General features: G+C 40.4%; 1 protein-coding gene and 1 non-coding gene across 6 annotated transcripts in view; both read left to right on the top strand.

The window, feature by feature from the left end:
• Nucleotides 1–248: 248 nt before the first annotated feature.
• The window catches only part of MTUS1 (microtubule associated scaffold protein 1), a 165,205-nt gene continuing 144,367 nt past the window's right edge, over nucleotides 249–21,086 (top strand). For 2 of the 5 annotated variants that reach the window (XM_032413536.1, XM_032413532.1), the window contains exon 1: nucleotides 370–601. The gene's annotated coding sequence lies outside the window, so the exon portion shown is untranslated. Of the gene's footprint in view, nucleotides 264–368; nucleotides 602–6,772; nucleotides 6,993–21,086 lie in introns of those variants that run through there. The other 3 variants (XM_032413534.1, XM_032413535.1, XM_032413533.1) reach the window with 3 other exon arrangements.
• LOC116638071 lies at nucleotides 18,973–19,078 on the top strand. Its single transcript, XR_004300614.1, has one exon. It is a non-coding gene; the product is annotated as a U6 spliceosomal RNA (small nuclear RNA).

The following is a 21,086-nucleotide window of genomic DNA, read 5'->3' as shown; positions in this document are numbered from 1 at the left end:
CCGGGAGCGTGCGGGGCTTCGGGACCCGGACGCGGGAGCGCCAGAGGAGGGAGCGAACTGGCTAGTCGAACCCGCCAACCTGCCGAGTAGAGCGGAGCGGAGCGCGGCGGGAGTCTCCCGGGCCTGTGTTCCGGGGTCCCCCCCCCCCCCCTCCTCCAGTTTCGCGGGGCGCCCCCCCCCCCCCCCCTTGAATGCCGCCTGCCCTTTGTCTCCAGCAGCGAGGTGCAGACTGGGGCAGCTTGGAAGGGGTGGCAGCGAGCGAGGTGGGTAGAGGCGGCGGAGGTTTTCTATTTACAAGTTTCCCGAACTCCCCGCCCTTGCTCCACCCCCAGCGGCTGGAGAGGCGGGGAGGCTGGGGCGCCCCAGCCTCGGGGTTCCCGCCTGGCAGCTGCAGCCGCCGCTGGCGTGCGGGGGTGGGGTGAGGGACGAGCCGTGTGTCCCCAGGTGCAGACGTTGCCCGCTGGGCACTGATTGCACCGCGGGTCTCCCGGGTGGGCCTGGAACGCCTCCGCCGGGGATCCGAAGGGCGCCGGGGCTCTCAGTCCCTGTTTCCCCTACTCTACGTCTCTGCTCCCGGGAGGAGGAGAAGGAGGAGCTGCGGGTAAGTGCGGAGTTGAGAAGAGGATTCCAGCCGCCTAGCCTGTCCACGGTGGAGATCTAGGGCTGGGGGGGGGGGGGGCTGGGGGGGGGGGGCGGACGGACGGGGACACAACGTGAACGCGACCGTCATGGGGGACCGAACTAGCTTTGAGGGAGGGGGCGGTTATTCCAGGGGCTTGGGTGCCAAAGTTGGGGGAGAAGTGGGGAGACAAGCCCACAGGAGCGGAGGCTGCGGAGATCGGGTCTCACGTGGGGTCAGCGCAGCTGGTGCGGCAGGGACGGATGCGGATCGCAGTTAGCTGTCACCTTGAAAGTGACCGAAGGGGTTTACAGTAGACGCAGACTGACAGGCGTATGCTTGCAGCCGGAAGCCGCCCACCGAATACTTGACCTGCCAGGGCCCAGCAGTCCCAGCCTTCTCCCGTTGCGGTTCGCTTGGGCCCATTCTCAGCATAAGCAATCAGGGCTGAAATGTGGCGTTAATGAGGTTGCTGCAATTCCCAAGGTCCTCCCGTCCCGTGTCTTACTACTTCCTGCGGCTTACTTGTGCTTTTCTAGCTCTCTAGAAAAATCCACTCCTAAGTCAAGTCACCTGATTGATTACTACTCTGCAGTAATTATGGGACTTATTACCTTAAATTTTTTTCTCCTTTTTCAAGACGTACTCTTTGCAAATAACTAAGTGATTGTTGACTTTGACTTAGCATAATTTATTTTGGAGTAAGAATGGAGAGATTAATTCTTCATTTAGCCTCCATCAAGTTTGACCTACCCTGTTAACTACTATTGACTATTTAGTAGTTTGGGTGCTAAGAAAGGAAATCCAGCGTGTTTTGTTTGTTTGAATAAAATCAAAGTTTTAGGCAAAACTCGGGGAATTACAGGGTTTATGTTTTGCCAGGTGATGGGATTTTAGTCATCAGCACAGTAAATCCTTAGCCCTGGGGGGGGGGGTGGTGGAGGGTGCCGTGCAGGTGTTAGGAGTGGAGGCAAGGAGGGAGGGGAATAAAAAGGAAATGAGTTGCTGCTTCCTTAATGACCTCCTTAAGGAGTCTAGATACACCCAGATAGCAGTGTGTGGTTAACCCGAAGAGAAACTGAAGAATTTGGAAATGCAATACAGTAGACCAGCTTCTTTTTCAGGGATAATTAGGGCAGGAAATGATGGACAATTTAAATTGAACCAATGATGCCTTATTTGCATAGTGCTTTGCAATGTGTAGGACACTTTTTTTTCCTTCAATACACTATTCCATAAGGAAAGTTATACAAAGAAATGATTAAAACTATTTATCCTTAAAAAAAAACTTAGTGGAATTGAGTTTAAAATAAAACATATTATTTACTTGTGCCAGCTTTTCCCTCTTTTAAAAATCAGCATCATGGAGAAAATAGTGCTTGCAGAAGATCTGCACCTTTTAATTATGTATTAGTAATACATGGTTACAATTTTGGATAATTTCATAGGGTTATAAAATTCTAGCTAGATTTCTTTCTCTGTATTTGTTATTAGACGGAAGCATTTAGAAGGCATGTCCCCTAATAGCCTTCCTCTGTTGGCCTTGTTCCATGTCTGCTTGCTGTGTAAAAATGGGTAGATTCAGAAAAAAGTATGAATTAAATAATTCTACCACCCAAATATAATCACAGTGTTTTCTTCATGCTTGTTAATGGATTTATTTTTTTACAGTTACTCAGTTTATACAGATATACTATTGCATACTGTTTTTTTTTTTTTTTTTTTTTCCTGTTTAATCTGAGGAAAAAGTTTGCAGGTCATTAAGTTCTCTAAGAGTCTTATTTTAGTGGCTACATAATATTTCATTATATAGAGGTAAAAAATTATAAGCTGAACTTTTATTTCCAAGTACTATTAAATATATACTGTTGCAAGAAATATCCCTCATAAAACTTTATCTACAGGGCCTATTTCCTTAGAAGGAGTCCTTGAAATACAGTTTTTGGCTCAAAGATCTCTTGATAGAGATGGACCATTTGCTTTCCAAAAAATGTTTTGCCAAGTATGATCCCCACCAACACTCTGAGAGTATCTGTTATGGTATTCTTGTTAATGTGGGGAATCATTCCTAAAAGGAAAAAGAATTCTTCCAGCTTTAGAGGTAAACAGTGCTTTCTTGATACCTAAATTTCCAGTTCTTTAATTACAAATCATGAATACCAAACAAAATTTAGTTATTTTTCATTTTTATTCCTTTTTTTATGACGGCAGTGCCATTTTTTTTTCTACTGGGATATTAGTATTTTTCTATTAGAACTTTTATGGATTGATAATAAACTTTTACATTTCATATTACAGATTTTTTTCCCCCCCTGATGTCTTGGCCTTATAAAGACCAATACCATGAGTTTATAGCGGTTTTGACTTAGAGGTGTTCTATACTTTAATGTAGCCAAGTCTGTTGACTTTCTCAAAAACAAAATTAACACTTCTGAATCATAGCTTAAGAACTGAGTAACAGTGGCAGACTTTTAAAAGAATCTCCCCTCCCCTCCCCACCAATTCTGAGTAAGATTCCTTTCAAATCCTTAGAACAACCTCTATATCCTGGAGTAGAGACCATTGTAAACCAGATTGGGTTTGTTGATAAGGAATAGTTCTGTATGGTATATATCATTAGGAACAACATTCTTCAAAATCAGAGCAAAGTTTTAAATCCCAGGGAATAAAAATGTTTCAGATCTGTTCTATGATTATGTAAATGTAATTAGGCTCACTATACATTTATTTTTTATTTGTAGTAGTGTCTTGCCAGATTGTACAATCATTATTACAGTTCATACTGAATTGTTCTTTTCTTGATGTCTAGACAGATGTATATGTAGTTTAAAATTTTTCCCAAATTTCCAACACTGTTTACAGATGAAACTATTTGAAGAGGTGGGGGGGCGGGTAGCCGCCTGATTTCCCAAACTTGAGTTATCTTTCCAATACTGTGGAAGTTTAAATATACCCTGAGGACTTTTAAAGGCTTTGCTGAGCGAGTTCTCCATCACTTAGGGCCCACAAATAAGCCACCAGACCATATATGAGCCCCGAGGATAAGGTTGGTGTGTGCTGCATGTGTTTTAGGGCATGTAAAAACGAGCCCAAACTTTCTCTGGAGGCAGGTGAGCCTACCAGGAGGTGACCTGCCCCACTTGCCTGGTAGGGACCTGGACAGTGGTGGCTGGGGCCTTTGGAGAGGTGAGGAGTGACAGGATGAGTGTGCTGCAGGAAAAGGATTAGGTCCTATGGGGTGTGACCAACAGCCTGAAATTTTTTTTTTTTTTTTAGAAAAGCCTGCTTTAACCAGGGTTTCCCATACTTGACTTTGGGAAATCGGTTATAACCAGTAACTGAGTTCGACTGGCAACTACTTCTTCTAAAGATGTATTTTTCTAAATCAAGTTCATACAAGATTGTTCTGATGATAATTTTCTTTTTTAAAAGAAAGGGCTGCAATATTATTTGAAATCAGAAGTTATTCCTCTCTGTGGGCATTTATCCATGATATTAATGCATGACTTTTTCTTATTCACTTGGCTCAAGATGAAAAAGACTTTTCCCTTTTGGGGATGACAGATTTGGGAGCTAATCTTTACTATGTAGATAAATACAATAAAACTTCATTTTCATACACTCTAAAGTATTTTGCAATTTGTGATTGCTCTGATGTATAATGTTTACACAATCAAGGAAGTGTTTGCTCAACAAAGAGAATAATAAACAAGGCTGAATATAGAGGTGTTAGGTAAATAGCTTTCAAGCCCTTCAGAATTCCATTTTTGCATATACATCTTTGATTCCAAAACAGCTTTAGGTATTCATTAAAGCTGGTAGGTTTTCCGTAGTCTGCAGTGTAAGCCCAATATTGAAGAGAAAATATTTAAAGATAAACTGTATTTACATTTGCTAAGGCTTATGTCTAAGCTTATGAATGTTCTGTGTACATATTACTTGAATGAGTAAAAATAGAAAGCACACATCCTACCATTATTCTCACATAGAAATTTTATTTCATTTTGAAGTTGTAAAACTAAATAGGTTTAAAGTCACTTAGTTTCTTTTGAGGAGACATGTTTACTTTTTAGTAGGGTTGACTCCATTCTTTTTGAGCAGTGAAAGAAGATCATGTGCAGGTCATAAGCTTCTCAAACTAGCTCAAAGGGCAAAGCGGTTGCTGGGAAATTACTTTCAGGTAGTGTTAATTTTGCCTGAAATTGTACTGATTTCGTTTTTCAGTAAGAGTTGTGCTAAGTGGGAGGGCAGGTCTGGCCAGCTTCCCACTGCGTGCACACAGAAAAAGAAAGCTCAGATTGGGAAGAAAACAGACTGCGAAGACCTCAGGCTTAGGGGTAAGATGCCATGGAGAGGGGTTTAAAGCCATCAAATTCCTTATTTTCACTCTTTTAAATTCTTGTAAATATTTGTACCTTGTCAATTTATATTTACACTCAATGCAAAGAAAATGAAGTTGGCACTGATGTTCGTGGGCCGATCAACCATGATTGAGCTGACCTTCCACGATTAACTAAAACATTTCAGGACATTTGTGTTCTAAATTGGCATTGAGAAAGCAATTCTTGAGAAGAGTGGGAAGGAGATGTGTAAAAGTATAGTCTTGTTTAAACAGGTGTTTGAATACAAGTAGAGCTTACATAATGTCTGTGGCTGTGTTTGTTGGAACAAAATTTGAAGCCTATATAGAGCTTTATGTAATGCAGCTTTATAAAGGAACAAAAATAGAAGCTTATACCAGCCATATACGAGCTGACATTGAAACATAGACTCAGGGGTGCCTGGGTAGCTCAGTCAGTTAAGCATCTGCCTTTGGCTTAGGTCATGATCCCAGGACCCTGGGATCGACTCCCATGTTGCGCTCCTCGCTCAGCAGGGAGCCTGCTTCTCCCTCTGCCTGCATGTGTGACATCTTTGGTCATCTAAAGACTCTTCGTCCTTAATCAGGGATCACGAATACTCTCAGAATTGTCGCGAAGCAGGATGCTTAGCACTGCAGTCTAATTTCACTTATTTGCTCCGGATAATGTTTTTAGCGACCTCTTCCAACGGGTTTTTGTTAAAACTTGTAAGCTTCTTGAGGATAGGGTCTAAACCTTATGTTGGGTACATTTGCACTTTTATAATTATTTGTACCAGATGGAGCCTGGAATAAATCATCTAGAGCACTAATGGCATGAGAGTTTGAAATTCTTTCCTCCGTCAGTCACAGCTACTAGAAGGTCTTTTAAGCCAGAGACGATAATTTACTGACTGCTTTTCTAGACTCTCCTCTCTGTCCTGGCCCTCACACTTCCCCACACCCCCTGTGGTAGCCTCAGCCAGCAGACAGAGGCCACTCCACAGGTGGCCCTGTGTCCTTCCGAAAGCTGGTGCTATTAGGCGGTAGGGTAACCTGGAGTTGGAAGGTGTGAAGTTTGGTCCTCCCGAGTTAGAATTTTCTTTTATTACTAAGTGCCATTCTCAGAACATCTGGCAAACCCACGTGCAAATACTTGTACGGAATTAATTCCACTTGTGCTAATTTATTACAGTCTCCATTTTGTGCAGATGGTCACAAGTCGACAATTTCTCTTAGAGACGTGGGCTGTTTCTCATTTAGAGAAATATGTATTTACGTTTTAAAAAGTAATTCAGATGAATTTTTCAGTCTGGGGTAGTTGTTTCTCTCATTGCGTTTAATGAGATTGTTTCAGAGTAGTTTTGCATTTCTGTAAAACTTTGATGGCCCACAAGACTTGCTGGCTTTTGAATTTGATTCTGTATTCCTAAGAGTTGACTTTTTATTTAAGGCTTAGAAACTCCTGGTAGTGCTTTATGGGGAGATACTACCAATGGTAACTATGCAAAGGAATTTACTAGTACATTGTACTTCCAGTAGAAGGGGACTGTGTCTATCAATAAAATGGAAATGGAGATAGGAAAAATCCTGCATTTCTCTTTTCATGAAAAACTTTAAATGATTTTATATTGCAGGTATCACTGTTAGGTTACAAAATGGTTATATATACCTTGTTATGCCGAACACTTGAAATTTGAAACCTTATAGGTACATCAAATGAAAATTATTTTCTACTTAAATGGTGTTAAGTACAAGCCTCCAGGGCAGGGTAATGCTTTTTTTCTTTCTCTCCTTTCTCTTGTTTTATTAAGATTGGAATAATAAAAGAGGTATTTCAACATTTAGCTAGATTTTGCTCACCCTGATGTCCAGTGTGAAACCTTGGAGACATACTTTGTTAATAGAAATGGAAAAAATGTTACTGGGATCCAGTACGTTTGGTACCAGAATATAATGGAGAGTGCACAGACTTTAAAACAGGACCACGCTGGGCTCACGTCTGAGATCTTCTGTGTTAGCCACGTGGATTCAGTAAGTAACTTTCTTCCTTTTGCACCCCTGTCCCCTCATCAAGACGGTGGGGATGATACCTGTTGCTTGGGGTTATTATGCCACTGTGCCAAATATAGGGCCTCTCTTCTGATTTATGGCTAGGAAGTTTTATTTAATTTCCTTAACTGAATTTTGAGAGGGTGGTTGTTCGGGCCCACTGGTGCTCTCTGCTGGGAATTAAATTCCAGGCACAGGAGCTTGATCATTTTTCTTCTTAAAAAGAATTGGTTTATACCAGTAATAGTTGAGAATATTTATTCCTGGACTTCAGCTTTGTTACCTTTTGGTTTTCTCTAGAGTTCAAGTTTAAGGAGCTGCTGATATGCGTGTGCGCGCGCGTGTGTGTGTGTGTGTGTGTGAAAATAGAGATGAAAAATCCAGAATTGCCTCAGTGTATGTGTGCACGTGCATGCACGCACACACACATGCATGTGATTAAAATTACAGTGAAATAATAACTGTGTTTTTGGATAGTACCTTGTAAATAGGACATTAAGGACCTTTCTGTTCAATTAGCACACCAACCTGTGAAGTAGAGGTCTATCTTATACATGAGGAAGTTGACTGGAACTATGTGGATAAATGTTTTGTATTATGATGAGTGAGTTCTAGAACCAGGACTAGGATCCAGTTCTTCTCTCCTGGTCTATACCACACTCCTGGTAGGATACTGATACTTGACTAGTTTTCCTGCCATAAAGAGTAATCACTGTTGTGAGGATTTTCTTCATATTGGTGCTGAAGTGGGGTCAAAAGCATCACTGGTTTGGGTATATAACATTTCAAATGACGTTGCTTGGAATTATGGCGTGTTATTTTTCCATCTTATAACTGCAGAATATAAAACAGTGTTAAATCCTGTAAGCCACTAAGATGAGTAGCACAAATGGAAAATTGATAGTTACAGACATTTCTGTGACATTTTACCGTTTTTACACTGCTTCAAAGAGAACCAAATGAATTTTAACAGTCCTCTGAATCATTTGGTTGTACAATAATATATTGTAAAATGTCCCCATTTTACAGATAGCAGCCCAGGGTCATGTATGTTGAACAGGGACTAATACTTGTTTTTCTGAAGCACTTTTTTCTATAGAAATATTGAATCCTATTTCCTTATTTTAAGCTACATGGAGGCAGGTAATTCTTTGGCAGATGGAGTTAATCCCAGGTAGAAATTTAACTAGGAGGTGAGGCCTGGTGTCCGTCAGAACAGGGAAGAGAATGTCCCATAAAACCACAGTTACACCCTGAGTATCAGTCATGGTTTCTAGCCCTAAAGGTCAACGGTTCTGTGTTACCAAAATGACTTCTAAGGACTGTATGATGTTAGGACTTGACAAGTAGGCCATTTTAGGGAGGTTGGCTCTTTCTTCCTCTGGGCTGCCCCTAGGAGTTAGATCTGTACATACACTGACCTTCTGTGAAAGAACTCTTACTTGCCAGTGGAAAGCCTAACACAGGTAATCATTTTCCAAGTAAAAGGCACAGGAAGTTGATGTTTAATAAAGGTTGGGAGATATGGTGTGAGGTGCCAACTTGCGTAACCACACACACACATACTGACATTTTTCAACTGGTCTTGGCAGGATTCAGATGGAAAATTATTTCCTTTTTGCCAAGTGGACTTTGAGGAGATCCGGCAACTGTCTGAATGATTCTAAACAAGGAGCTGCTCATGGGCATTTAATACCTTGAGGGAGAGAAGTCATTTTAGCTTAAATCTGTGTCCTGTGTAGCCAGTCTACCCCATTTCTCTCCAACAACCTGTGCTACCTTTTGGGTAATTCCTTTACCTAGCTGTGTACAATTTAGAAACAAAAGAATGCAGAGTCTTCACATCAAGTTATTTCTTCAGGCAAACTGTAGAGTCCCTGACAGTGTTCTTGACAAGCATTGTGTGCGAATGGTGGTATGGTTTTAGTTGCTTACTTTTATTGGGGCAGCCCTTTCTGTATGGCCTCAGTGGTACCTGGAACTTAATCTTACTGTTCTTGACTCCTACTTCTTACCGATTCTCATGAAAAAGCTGAATTTATGATGGAATTCTTATCGGCAAGATGATGTAATCTTGACAAGAACAAGAATGTAATTTTGTTCACCTCTCTATTAGGAATACTTAGAATAGTGCTTTTATTAAGGTGCTTAAAAAGGTGTTGAAGGAATGCTGACCTAGACTAAGAGCTAATATTTTAGATTCTCAGAGGTCTCTTGGTTTGAGACTTTAGGTACCTGGTTTGTGGTCCTAAACTGCTTTTCAAAGTGATTGTTTAGGTCTGGGGCTATAGTGCCCTTCCAGGGTCATAGACAGAGACCTACTCCTTTAGGAGGGTCTAGGTGAATATATGCAGGAGCTAACAGTGAAACGTAAAACTGTGTAAGTCAGCTTTAATGTCCACAAGATCAGACCAAAATGGTAGTTGGTGTAGTAACCATGCAAGATTTTCACTAGGGTAGGAAGGATTAGTTGGAAAGTAGATTCTAGAATAAGAACCAGGAAAAACATCTTTAGTTCAAAAATGAGTTAATAGAGGTGTTTGGGAATATACAAACTGTTTACTGGCCACATGATAGGTGAAAAATAAATTTAAGATTTTATTTATTTATTTGACCGAGCATAAGCAGGGGGAGCGGCAGGGAGAGGGAGAAGCAGGCTCCCTGCTGTGCAGGGAGCCCAATGCGGGGCTCAGTCCCAGGACTCTGGGATCATGACCCAAGCTGAAGACAGACACTTAACTGACTGAGCCACCCAGGTGCCACCCAGATTTTTTAACTGATATAAAATTAAGTACCATGCAGTGCACCTAGGTTAGGTGTACAAATATGAGTCTTGACAAATAATTTCCATCTGTGCAACCGTCACACCAGTCGAGCTCTAGAACACGTCCATCCCCCCGGAAAGTTGCCTTGACTGAATGAACAAGTTGCTAAGTTCTGGTCCTAAAGTGAGGGTGATAATAAAGCTTGTTTCACAAGGTTATTGACAGTATAACGGTAGCAACTAACAATGGTGGGTATTAGAAAGTTTCCAAAAATTTCATTTAACCTTAAAACAACCCAAAGAAATGGATTGTTTACTGTTGCATCCATTTTTACAGAGGAGGGAAATGAGGCCAAGATGACTTTTGGCTTGTTCCAAGCAAGGTAGGTAGCCCAGTAGCTGAGGCAGTTCTGCAGAGCTGGGTCTGTGGCGAGCAAATGTTGGTTGACCTTATTAGCTATGGGAAGGAAGGGGGAAAGAGACCAAGGGTACACATTTGAACTGGGTTCTAATGTCCATTGTTACTTATGAACTATGTTTCTTGGGCAAGATCCTCAACTTCTGGGAAGATCTATAAAAGAGGAAGAGGCCTAGGAAGTCATCATGGGACCGGTCTGTGCTATGGGGCTGTCACCTGGGAGACAACTGTGAGAACACTTTGGGGACTTGGAAGTGCTGTGTGCTGACATCCTTATCTCTGTCCATGGAAGAGATAGCTGCCTGCTCCCCCCTCCTGGCCTCACACACTCGGGAGACTGGGCAGACAAAGAGGGATTGACGGTGTGTCAGAGAGAGAGTCCCCACGTGACAGTCTTGATGGGCCGAACACTGTGTTTACACAACATTTTCTCTCACAGGTCTCTTTGACATTCAAAGCCTTAGATAGTTTTCTAGCTATTATGTCAGCCAACCTCCATAATATTTTAAGTATCCTTTCTCCTGTTGTCCTTCCAGATTTTTGGAGGGGAAATGTTACTAGTTGATAGAATCTGAAAGGCTCAGAAACACTCACCTGCCTGTTCCTCAACCTCAGTCCAAGCTTCCTCTTCAGGGAGCTACACTCCATCATTCTCTCCATGTCGACACCAGTGGAGTCCATCCTCTGGGTTCCCTTAGGCTGGGTTCCACCTCTACTTTTGCAGTTTTTGTAATTATTGACTTGTACTTTCTTGTCTTAACTATTGGCTCTTTGAAGGCTCCTTAAACACGGATTGTCTTCACCATTGTGTCCCTAGGAGAGCAGCCCGCATGTGGTAGGCAAGTAATCAGTGTTTGTTGAATGAATGGAAGTTCTTGTAGTAAAAGGTCACTTCAAAGCAGGGATACAGAAACGGGCAGGGTGGTGCATGAAGTACGCGACCCCCCACTTTCCTTCTCTGGGACTGCTCTAGTGCTGTTGTAGGGGATTCCTTCTCTTGTAGCTAATTGGAGGTTCTGAATATTAAAAAAAAAAAAAATCTCCTGCTTGAAAGGCTTTATTATTAAGGGAATAGTTGTAAGAAAATTGGTAAGATTTGGAGCGCTAACTATAACATCTTGCATTTATATAATGGTGGGAATAGAATTTTTCTAAACTGTAAACGTGAATTAAGTTAAATCACACAGATATTTTAGGTATACAAATTAGAAAGTCATTATCCCAAAGGAGAGCTGTTATTTTAATGTCTGATTAAAATACTTTATACAGGGATCAGAATCATTTAGAGAAAGGCATGAGTAGACCCTGAAATTCTTAACTTAAAAAAAATTGGGCTGTTGAACTCCACAAATATTATTTGGGTGAACATGGGTAAAACCTTTCCCTCCCACTTCTAAGTTCGAATCCTCTTGTATCCATTTCTACCTTGAAACTCTGGGCCAGCCGGTCATGCCATCAGGGCCCACCTATCTGTGCAAATGGGAGCAGTGGTTCTGGCTTTGGTCAGTTGGAGATTTCTTGGCCATAACTGAGCCACAGATTGCCAGTAAGGATGGAATTCTATTACTGAATTATTCCTTTTGAGCATTTATTGCTGAGGGTGGTTACTTGTAAGTATCTCTTTTGATTGACTTTGTGCTATTGATATTAAAGGCTGTTGCAATCAGGCTGTGATGTAATTGGTAGCCAGACTTGGACCCTTTTCATGAAGCTAAAGACTTTGCACTGAACATATTAGCCTTAGATAAATAAAGCCAAACAAAGCCCAATTTGTGAATTTCCTAATTTTTCTATAGCACAACAATTTGCATATTCAGTGTCTTTAAAAAAAAATACCATCTATTCCTCCAAGTCTATTGAGGACAGATTCTAAGATCCCATAGGCTCCCTCTTCCTATACTCCCTTCTGAGAAATACAAAAAAAAGTAGCTAATTTTGGAACAGTGAGATTTTTGTTCTGCTTATGAGGGTAAGGGAGGGGACTTGGCTGGGTTTCTTGCTTCCTGAGGTCTGTGCTCTATTTCTTGTTCTCCTGGCATATTCCCACATTCAGCCATCCTAGATCGCCAGGGTGGTTGGAGAGGAGACATCTGACAGAGGTGTCCTCACCCTCAGGGCCAGAGACTCCCAATAAGCAGATGTCACAGCCAGAACCAGTGAGTGAATCTTTACTCCTTGGTTCCCCCTCTGAATCAAGCTTGTCTTCTCAAATACTAGAGCCAGTGTGTTGTCCTTAACATTTTCATGAGGTCTTCATTTGCTGTTATCAGGAGAAATCTGGAGAACAAACCTTTTTGATGCTCTCAACCTAGGGGTTCAGAAAAGATGGACCGTTCTTTACAAAATCCAAGTTGGGGGATGAATGAAAGCGATTAATTTTGATGTGACACGATGTCCTTGGAGGAAAGGTACACAATGAAATATATGAATGTATTTTTCCTCCATTTTTTTGTATGTGCTCTCCCTTGAAATTTCAGTTGCCAAATATTCAAACCTAGTTTGAGGTTCTTATGTTTCATTTTAGTAGTGAGCTGGAAAAACCAACCGAACACTTAACTTGAAATTTGTCTTACTATAGTTATCTTTAATAGAGGTGAAGCAGTGATGGTGTAGAGTTCTAACATCAGATATATTTAGTATTTCTGGTGGGCCTGTACCAATTATAGATGTTGTAGTATGTGGTTATATTTATAAATAGCACAAGGAGATACTTTTATTATGCCATCTTGGAATATTCTTTTTTTTGAAAGGTGACTAAAATTTTCTTTGAATATTTTTATCAATACCTACGTCTTTCCAAGGTTAACAAATCCAAAATCTCAGTGTTGTTACTGGACATGACATTTAAGGGGAAAAAAAAAAAATCAACACTGAATAGCTTTAAATTTTCTAGCATGTGGGTTAAAACTCTCAAAGTAGGAAATCTCAGCTTTGTTGTTTTTGTTTTTGTTTTTTCCCCCTGATGAAATTATGGGTACTATGGATTGCATGTCTGGATTGGGAGCCCAGCCTTGGTTGGGTCAAGTGAGGGCAGTGGGTGGGTTGGGCTGTAAAGGTCATGACCCTGCTATGCGTGGGAGGGCATTCTCCTTTGTAGCCCTTGGGAGATTCTTGCAGTGGAGTGTTGTTAATCCCACTGGGACTTGCTTGGCTTCTGAAGGGTTTCTCACTGCCTCATGATTACCTAGGGCCAAGTTAGGAATCAGAGAGGGGCCGCTGGCCTAAAAATAGTCACAGTTCGGGAGGAGGGCCTGAATGGCAGGGCGCCACCGCTCCCTTCTCACTGCCAGAAGATGGTGCCATAAGGAGACGGTCAAATGGGGAGCGTGTGCGTCCGAGGACAGGTGTGAAAAGTGTAGAGGAGAGTGAATAAAACTTTCTTCCTGGCTTCTAGAGGGGGAGATAAACATTTTAGAGATTGACTTTCAGAAACCCTTAGAGACAGTAAAAGCAAATATGGGAGGTGATTCTTTTTATGAGGTTGGGCTTAGTGGGGTATATTTCTAGATGTTTCTAATTTGTAAGAAAACATTTTGTATTTAATGTCGGTCGCAGATTGTTGAGGAATGGAAACCGTGATGTGCCTTGTTTCCCATAGTGCCCGAGAACACAAAGTGAAGCATCGTTTGAAAACTTGAAGGTGACAGGTCATTTCAACAAAGACAATTTTTTAAATTCAAGTGTAGTTGACATACATTATTAGACTAGTTTCAGATGTACAACACTGATTCAACATTTATATATTACGGAGCAACCACAGTAAATCTAGGTAACATCTGTCACTATACAAAGTTGTTGCAATATTAACTATATTCCCTATGCTGTACATTGCATTCTGTGTCTTCTTTTATAACTGGAAGTTTGTACCTTTTAACCCCTCTCCCCCATTTTACCCCTCTCCCTACTTCGCTCCCCTCTAGCAACCATCAGTTTGTTCTCTGTATTTATGATTCTGTTTCAGTTTAGCTTTGTGTTTGTTTTTTAAATAACACATATATGTGAAATCATTATATTGTCTTAGTCTGGCTTATTTCACTTAGTATAATACACTCTAGTAAAAGGCGAAAGATTTATGTGATCTGAAGAGAAACCAGAGTATCTCGAGGTCCATCTATATTGTCACAAATGGCAAGATTTCAGCCTTTTTATGGCTAAGTAATATTCCATTGTATATACCCCACATCCTCGTTATCCATTCATCTAATAATAGACACTTGGATTGCTCCCATATCTTGGCTATTGTAAGTATGCTGCAATAAACATAGGGGTGCATATATCTTTTCAAATTGGTGTTTCTTTCTTGGGATAAATACCCAGAAGTGGAATTGTCGACCGTATGGTAGTTCTCGTTTTAATTTTTTCCTTACCAACACTTGTTATATCTTCTTGATACTAGCTATTCGAACAGATATAAGGTGATATCTTGTGGTTTTCATTTGCATTTCCCTAGTGATTACTGATGTTGAGCATCTTTTCATGTGTCTGTTGGCCGTCTGTATGTTTTCTTTGGAAAAATGCCTATTCAGGTCCTCTGCCCATTTTTAAAATTAGATTGTTGCTCTTTACGTACTGACTTGTAGGAGTGCTTTATATATATTGGGTATTAATCCCTTATTGGCTATATCATTGCATATATCTTCTGCCATTCAATAGGTTGCCTTTTCATTTCATTGATGGTTTCTTTTGCCGTGTAAAAGCTTTAACTTGATGTGGTCCCACTTATTTTTGCTTCTGTTGCCCTTGTCTGAGGGGACAGATCCAAAAAAAAAAAAAAAAAAATTGCTAAGGCTGATGTCAAAGAGATTATTTCCTATGTTTTCTTCTAGGATTTTTATGGTTTCAGGTCTTATGTTTAGGTCTTTAATCTGTTTTGAGTTTATTTTTATGTATGGTGTAAGAAAGTGGTCCAGTTTCATTCTTTCAGGTGCCCAGTTTTCCCAGCACCATTTTGAAGACTTTTTCCCCTTGTATGTTCTTGCCTATTTTGTCACAGATTAATTAACCGCATTTATTTCTGGGCTTTCTATTCTGTTCCGTGTGTGTGTGTGTGTGTGTGTGTACACCATACTGTTTTGATTACTATAGCTTTGTAGTATAGTTTGAAATCTGGGCACATTATGCCTTTAGCTTTGCAAGATTGCTTTGGCTATTTGGGTTCTTTTGTAGTTTGATAAAAATTTTAGGATTATTCTAGTTCTGGGAAAAGACGCTATTGGTATTTTGATAGGGATTGCATTGAATCTGTAGATTGCTTTGGGTTGTATGGACATTTTTAACAATATTAATTCTTCCAAGCATGAGCTTGGCATATCTTTCCATTTATTTGTGTCAACTTCAATTTCTTTTATCAGTATCTTATTTCAGAGTACAGGTCTCTTACCTACTTGATTAAATTTACTGTGGACCTATGCATTTTAAACTGAAGTTTCTGGAAAGATTATTTAACATACTAACAACACTTCGGATACATCTGGTACACATTTTATGTTGAAGTCATATTGGTTAGAAGAAATTGCTGTCTGAAAGTGATAGACGGTCTTCCATTTGGTAGCTGTTTTCTGACTGGGTATGATAGATTCAAAACTTAGTATTTATTTTCCAGTCTCCTTTTCTATTTAAGGTGAAACCAGATTACTTCAGATATTTAAAATATCTGTGGTCAAAAGACCAAGAGCTTTGTTTTCCCTCCCAGCCTCCAGGGTGACTGAGGAGGTCTGATGAGATAAGAGGTGGAGAGTATTTTGTTTGAACTCATTGATTTAGGGATGGGTGCTTATTGATTTTTTTTTTTTTTTTTTTGAAAGGATTCTTTCACTGCATCTGAGCGTTGATTACTAAGTTTAAGTAATATTCTCTGATTTAGGGGTAGCAGGAGGACTCGCTTGACTTTGAAGATATTTCTTGTTACCTTCAGTGCAAAGGCTAATGTGTTGCTAATTGTTGTTCTATGTGAGTTTTTGTGTCCTGAGGGCCCACAGAGGACTTTTGAGAGGGGATTTGCAATGAGCTGAGTTACAATGCAGAGAACTCCTTCTGATTGCTTTGTGGAGAATGTATTGTAAGGAGGCAAGAGGCTAATGATTTACTCAGTCCTTCAGGGGAGAGAGATGAGTATCTTGGACCTGGAGTAATAGTGAAGGTGAGAAATAGTTGCATTTGGAATATATTTTGAAGGCGGTGCCTATTTTAATTGCTAATGAGGTGATAGGGAAAGAGGGGAACAAGGCTGACTGCTAGGTTTTTGGTGTGATGATCAGCTTGGGCTCCTAGAGGCATCTTTTATTGAGAATAAGGAACACTGGGGCAAGAAAGAATTTGTGAGTCAAGAAGCCTGGAGTTCTTTTAGAGGCAGGAAGTTTGAGATGCCTGTTAGGTATACAGGGGCAAATGTTGAATTAACAGTTGGGTCATCAAATCTGGAGCTTTAGGGAAAGATCCGGGCAGTGAGATGCTTGTGGGGCTTGCCATGAAACAGAATGTATTTAAAACAAGATGATGAGTGTAAGAAGAGAGGAGCTAAGGGGCAGGAGCCATGAATTACTCCCAACATTAGGAGGTTGGTCAGAGAAGCCAGCAGAGGAATTTGCCAAGGAGCAGTCCGTGAGTTGAGGAGGATTAAAGCTAGGGGAGTGCCTCTGAAGCCAAGTGAAGGTGGTGTCTTGGGGCTCGAACCCTATAGTGGAAGAGTTTTGTTTACCAGAGGACACTTTTGTTCACTTTTTGGTAAGTAAATGTGTTTAGTGATCATTTAGAATCTTGATAAGCTTGAGGAAACCATGGTAAATTCAGCCAAAATTAAAAACAAGCACAATACATCTCTTGAAAACACCAGAACATGACATTTAATTATCGTTAGGCAGTCTCATTGCAGGGAACTGGATACATTCTGTTAATCACTTTTGAAATATCAGCAGTGGATGGAAGAACCATAATACTCTTTGAGGGCCCCCCAAATCCGCAACATTTTTTTTTGTATCTGGCCACTGCCCATAGTGCTGTTTTGAGAGCTTCATTTGCTTACTTAGGAAGCCCCATTCTACATCATATCAAAATATTAAAATATAACCACACTTCCTGCATTTAAACAGTTGAGTTGCTATTGAGTTGTTAACTGTTGATATACTAGTACATCTAAAATCTTTCCATGCTTTTTCTCTTCTCTGCTCCTTATTCCTCAGGTCTCCGCTAAACATGTGACTTGCTCAGAGACCTTCACCCTATAATAGCAACAGGAATGCCTGTGATTTTCTTCACTGACTACAATTTCTGTTTGTATAGTTGTTTGTTTTGTTCACTGTGTAGTAGCGCCTAGCAGAGTGTTGGGCATATGTGGGCACCTAATAAATGTGAATGAATGTCATCCAGTATTAGAAAACAGGTGCCTCAGTAGCTTTGGTTTGGTTTTCAAGCTCAGTGTCTTTATTTTTAAGTCAGATTGGCTGAGGTATCCTTTACTTACCGCAAAAATTGCCTTTTTAGGTGGGCAGTTCTTTGAACTTTGGCAAATATATCGTCAGCCACCATCAAAAAATAGAAATTTCTATCATGCAGTTTCTTTGTGTCCCTTTCAGCCTCTCTCCCCTGACTCCCAGGCAAACGCTGATCTCAGTCTTTCTTCATGGTTTTGCCCTTCCAGATACTATGTAAAGAGCATTACATGCCTTTTGTGTCTGGCATCTTTCACTTAGAGAAGTATCTCAAACACACAGGCTGTTGTTTGTATCAACGGTCTACCTTTTTCTTGCCAAGTGGTATTTCATTGTATGGATGTACTTCAGTTTTTCTTATTCAACCACTGGTGATGGACATTTATGTTGTTTCTAGTTTTTGGCGATTTATTAGCTTTTCCTTCCTGGTCTTAATTAGTAGACAGGAAATTAAAACAGCAATAGTGACCCACAGCCACAAACCCCTATTCATGTCTACTGTTTTCATTTTCCCATGTTTTTTTCTATGTGTTTTGCATGGTAATACTACTAAAACACACATTTTGCCTAGTTTTATAAACTGCATATTTTAAAAATGGTTGCATTTCATTGAGTCACTCTAATTTTCTAATCCTTGGTGACATTCAGATTGTTTCTAAGTCATCACAGTTGTAGAAAATGTGCTAACCATCATCTAAAGTGTTCCTATGATAAATTCTTGGCAACAGTTTAAGACTCTTAATTTGAAAGTAATGGAAATCAATTCAAGCTAACCGGGGCAAAAAATGGATAGGTGTTAAAAGGGTATGGAATATTTCTCAGAAGTTAACGTCAAGGACATTGTCAGGAACCAAGTCAGGTCGGTCGTTCTTCTTCGTTGTTATTTCTGCTTCTCTTGGGGCTTTGGTAGCATTCTCTTTGCAGAGACTTGTTTCATCTGCTCCAGGGTGCATGACAGGAGGAGACTAACTCCACAGTGCTGGGATTTATGTTTTCCAGTCCAAGGACTTCCACAGACACACTCTGCCTGACTAGCTATTTCAAATCCAGTGGTGGGGGAGAGACAATCTGACCACATTGGAGGTAGTCGTCCACACCAGGACAGTTCACTGTTGTTCATACAGTGGAGCCCAGCTCAGTAAAAAGGAGGTGTTCTCAGAGAAAGGGGGTTCTTGTAAACTAATCCCACACTCAGACGTTACCATTTAAAGTAAGATTACACAAAATCCATTTTATGACTATTCAAGTTGCTTTTCAAAAGGGTAATTACAGTATGGTCTTAGGAGAGAGTTGGGAGTATTACATGTATCTATTTTTTTATATTTGTATTTACATATTAAAAATCATTTAGGTACCTGTTTCCACAGCTCATATACTAAGATTAGAATAATACAGAGAAGGATTAGCATGGCCCCTTCCCAAGGATGACCCGCAACTTCATGAAGCATTTTGTATTTTTATAAGCTAAGTCCTGGTGATGTAATGTACAGCGTAGTGACTATAATTGATGATACTGTATTGCATGTTTAAAAGTTGCTTAGAGGATAGATCTTAAAAGTTTTCATCACAAGCAAAAAAGAGTTGTTTACCTCTTCTTGGTTTTGATCCATCCCCTCTGAGTGATGTTTAATGGATAGCTAAGAAAATCTGATCTAGTAGCATTTATTGAATGCTTGCTTTATGTTAAGCATCGTGTCTGAGACTTCTGTAAATACAAGGAAGTTTATTAGACAGCTCTTATTCTTGGAACCATGCAGTCAAGTTGAGATTTACTTAACCCTGGAGGAGTTTCTTATTAAGTGGTCCTTGAGTGGAAATGTTCCATATTCAGGTAGTTGTGTCAGTCTTTGTCTGGAAATAATATCAATATGGGTGCTAAATGGTTCAGTAAGAACGTCAGTACCTTGATTTAACTATGCAATGCCTGCCTAGAAACCTGTTCCTAAGTTGTGTGACCCATTGTGGGGTTATGTATCTTGTGCTCACTTTAAGTTTTAGGTCCTAGCTGGAGTCTGGAGTCCCCTAGCCTGGCCAGGCTGCTTTACCTGGAGTCTGCTTTATCTGGACTCACCCAGTGACTATCGGCAGGTCCCCCTGTGCGTCCGAGTGCCCCCTTCTTAATTTTAAACAACTCATATGTGGTACATAAGGAATAGTGCAGAGGACCACAGGGGAAGGGAGGGAAAACTGAATGGGAAAGAATCAGAGAGGGAGACAAACCATGGAGAGACTCTGGACTCCGGGAACCAAACTGAGGGTTACAGAAGGGAGGGGGTTGGGGGGATGGGGTAACTGGGTGATGGGTATTGGGGAGGGCACGTGTGGTGCTGGGCACTGGGTGTTGTGCGCAACTGATGAATCGTTGAACACTGCATCAAAAACCAATAATATGCTGGGTAATAGAACATAATAATGAAAATAATAAATTAAAAGAAACTAAAGAAAAATAAAAGTCTTTGTCAGCAAATGCACTCTGGTTACTGTCATAATCTTACCCTTCTCTGAAATCATTTATTTTGTGACTTTATGTTGATACAATGAGAATTTTAATGAAGATTTTAACAGTGAAACTTGCCAAGTTAAGGTATCTGTTCACGTGTATAAGTGGATTCTTCGTATGTGATGGTCTAACTCAGAAGAGCTTCTCCCTGGCAGCCGGGTTGTACCACAGTGGTCAGCATGATGATGCATGCTAGAGTGTAGACCCTTCCATTTGTGGGTTTAATATTTGAGATACCAGATAGTTACAAGGCAGCCCCAAATTCTAAGATACCTAATACCGTATTTTTCTCCTATTCTGTAGATTGGGAAAGTTGAGGTTGCAATGAAGTTATGCTATTAGCTCTAGCTCTTCTGGTTTGTGGTTTTGATTTGTTCGTGGTAAAATATACATAACAAAACTTACCGTTTAAACCATTTTTAAGTATACAGATCAGCGGCATTAACTTAACTCATAATGTTGTGTAACCATCACCACAATCTAGTTCCAGAATTTTCCATGAGCGCAAACAGAAACTTTGAACTCATTAAAGGGTAATTTTCCGTTCAGTCTTCCACCAGCCCCTGGTAACCTCTATTCTACTGTTTGTATGAGTTTGACTATTTTGGTACCTCAAGTGAGAGGACTGCTACCATATTTGTCCTTTTGGTCTGGTTTATTTCATTTAGCATGTTTTCAAAGTTTATCTATTTGTAGCATGAGTCAGAATTTCCTTCCTTTTTTATGGCTGAATAATATTCCATTGTATTTATGTACCATATTTACTTTACTCATCTGTTGATGGACACTTGGATTGCTTCAACCTTGTGGTTATGAATAATGCTGCTGTGAACATGGGTGTACAAATACCTGTTCAAGTCCCTGCTTTTGGTCCTTTTGGGTATATACCTAGGAGTGGAATACAAGGTCGTATGGTAGTTCTATATTTAACTTTGTGAGAAGCCACCAGATCGTTTTCCACAGCTGC

This window comes from Phoca vitulina, unplaced genomic scaffold (assembly GCF_004348235.1).
Source record: "Phoca vitulina isolate PV1807 unplaced genomic scaffold, GSC_HSeal_1.0 scaffold15, whole genome shotgun sequence".
In the NCBI taxonomy this organism is placed as follows: domain Eukaryota; kingdom Metazoa; phylum Chordata; class Mammalia; order Carnivora; family Phocidae; genus Phoca; species Phoca vitulina.
Note: the sequence above shows the minus strand (reverse complement) of the source record. Positions and strands in the feature narration are given on the sequence as shown.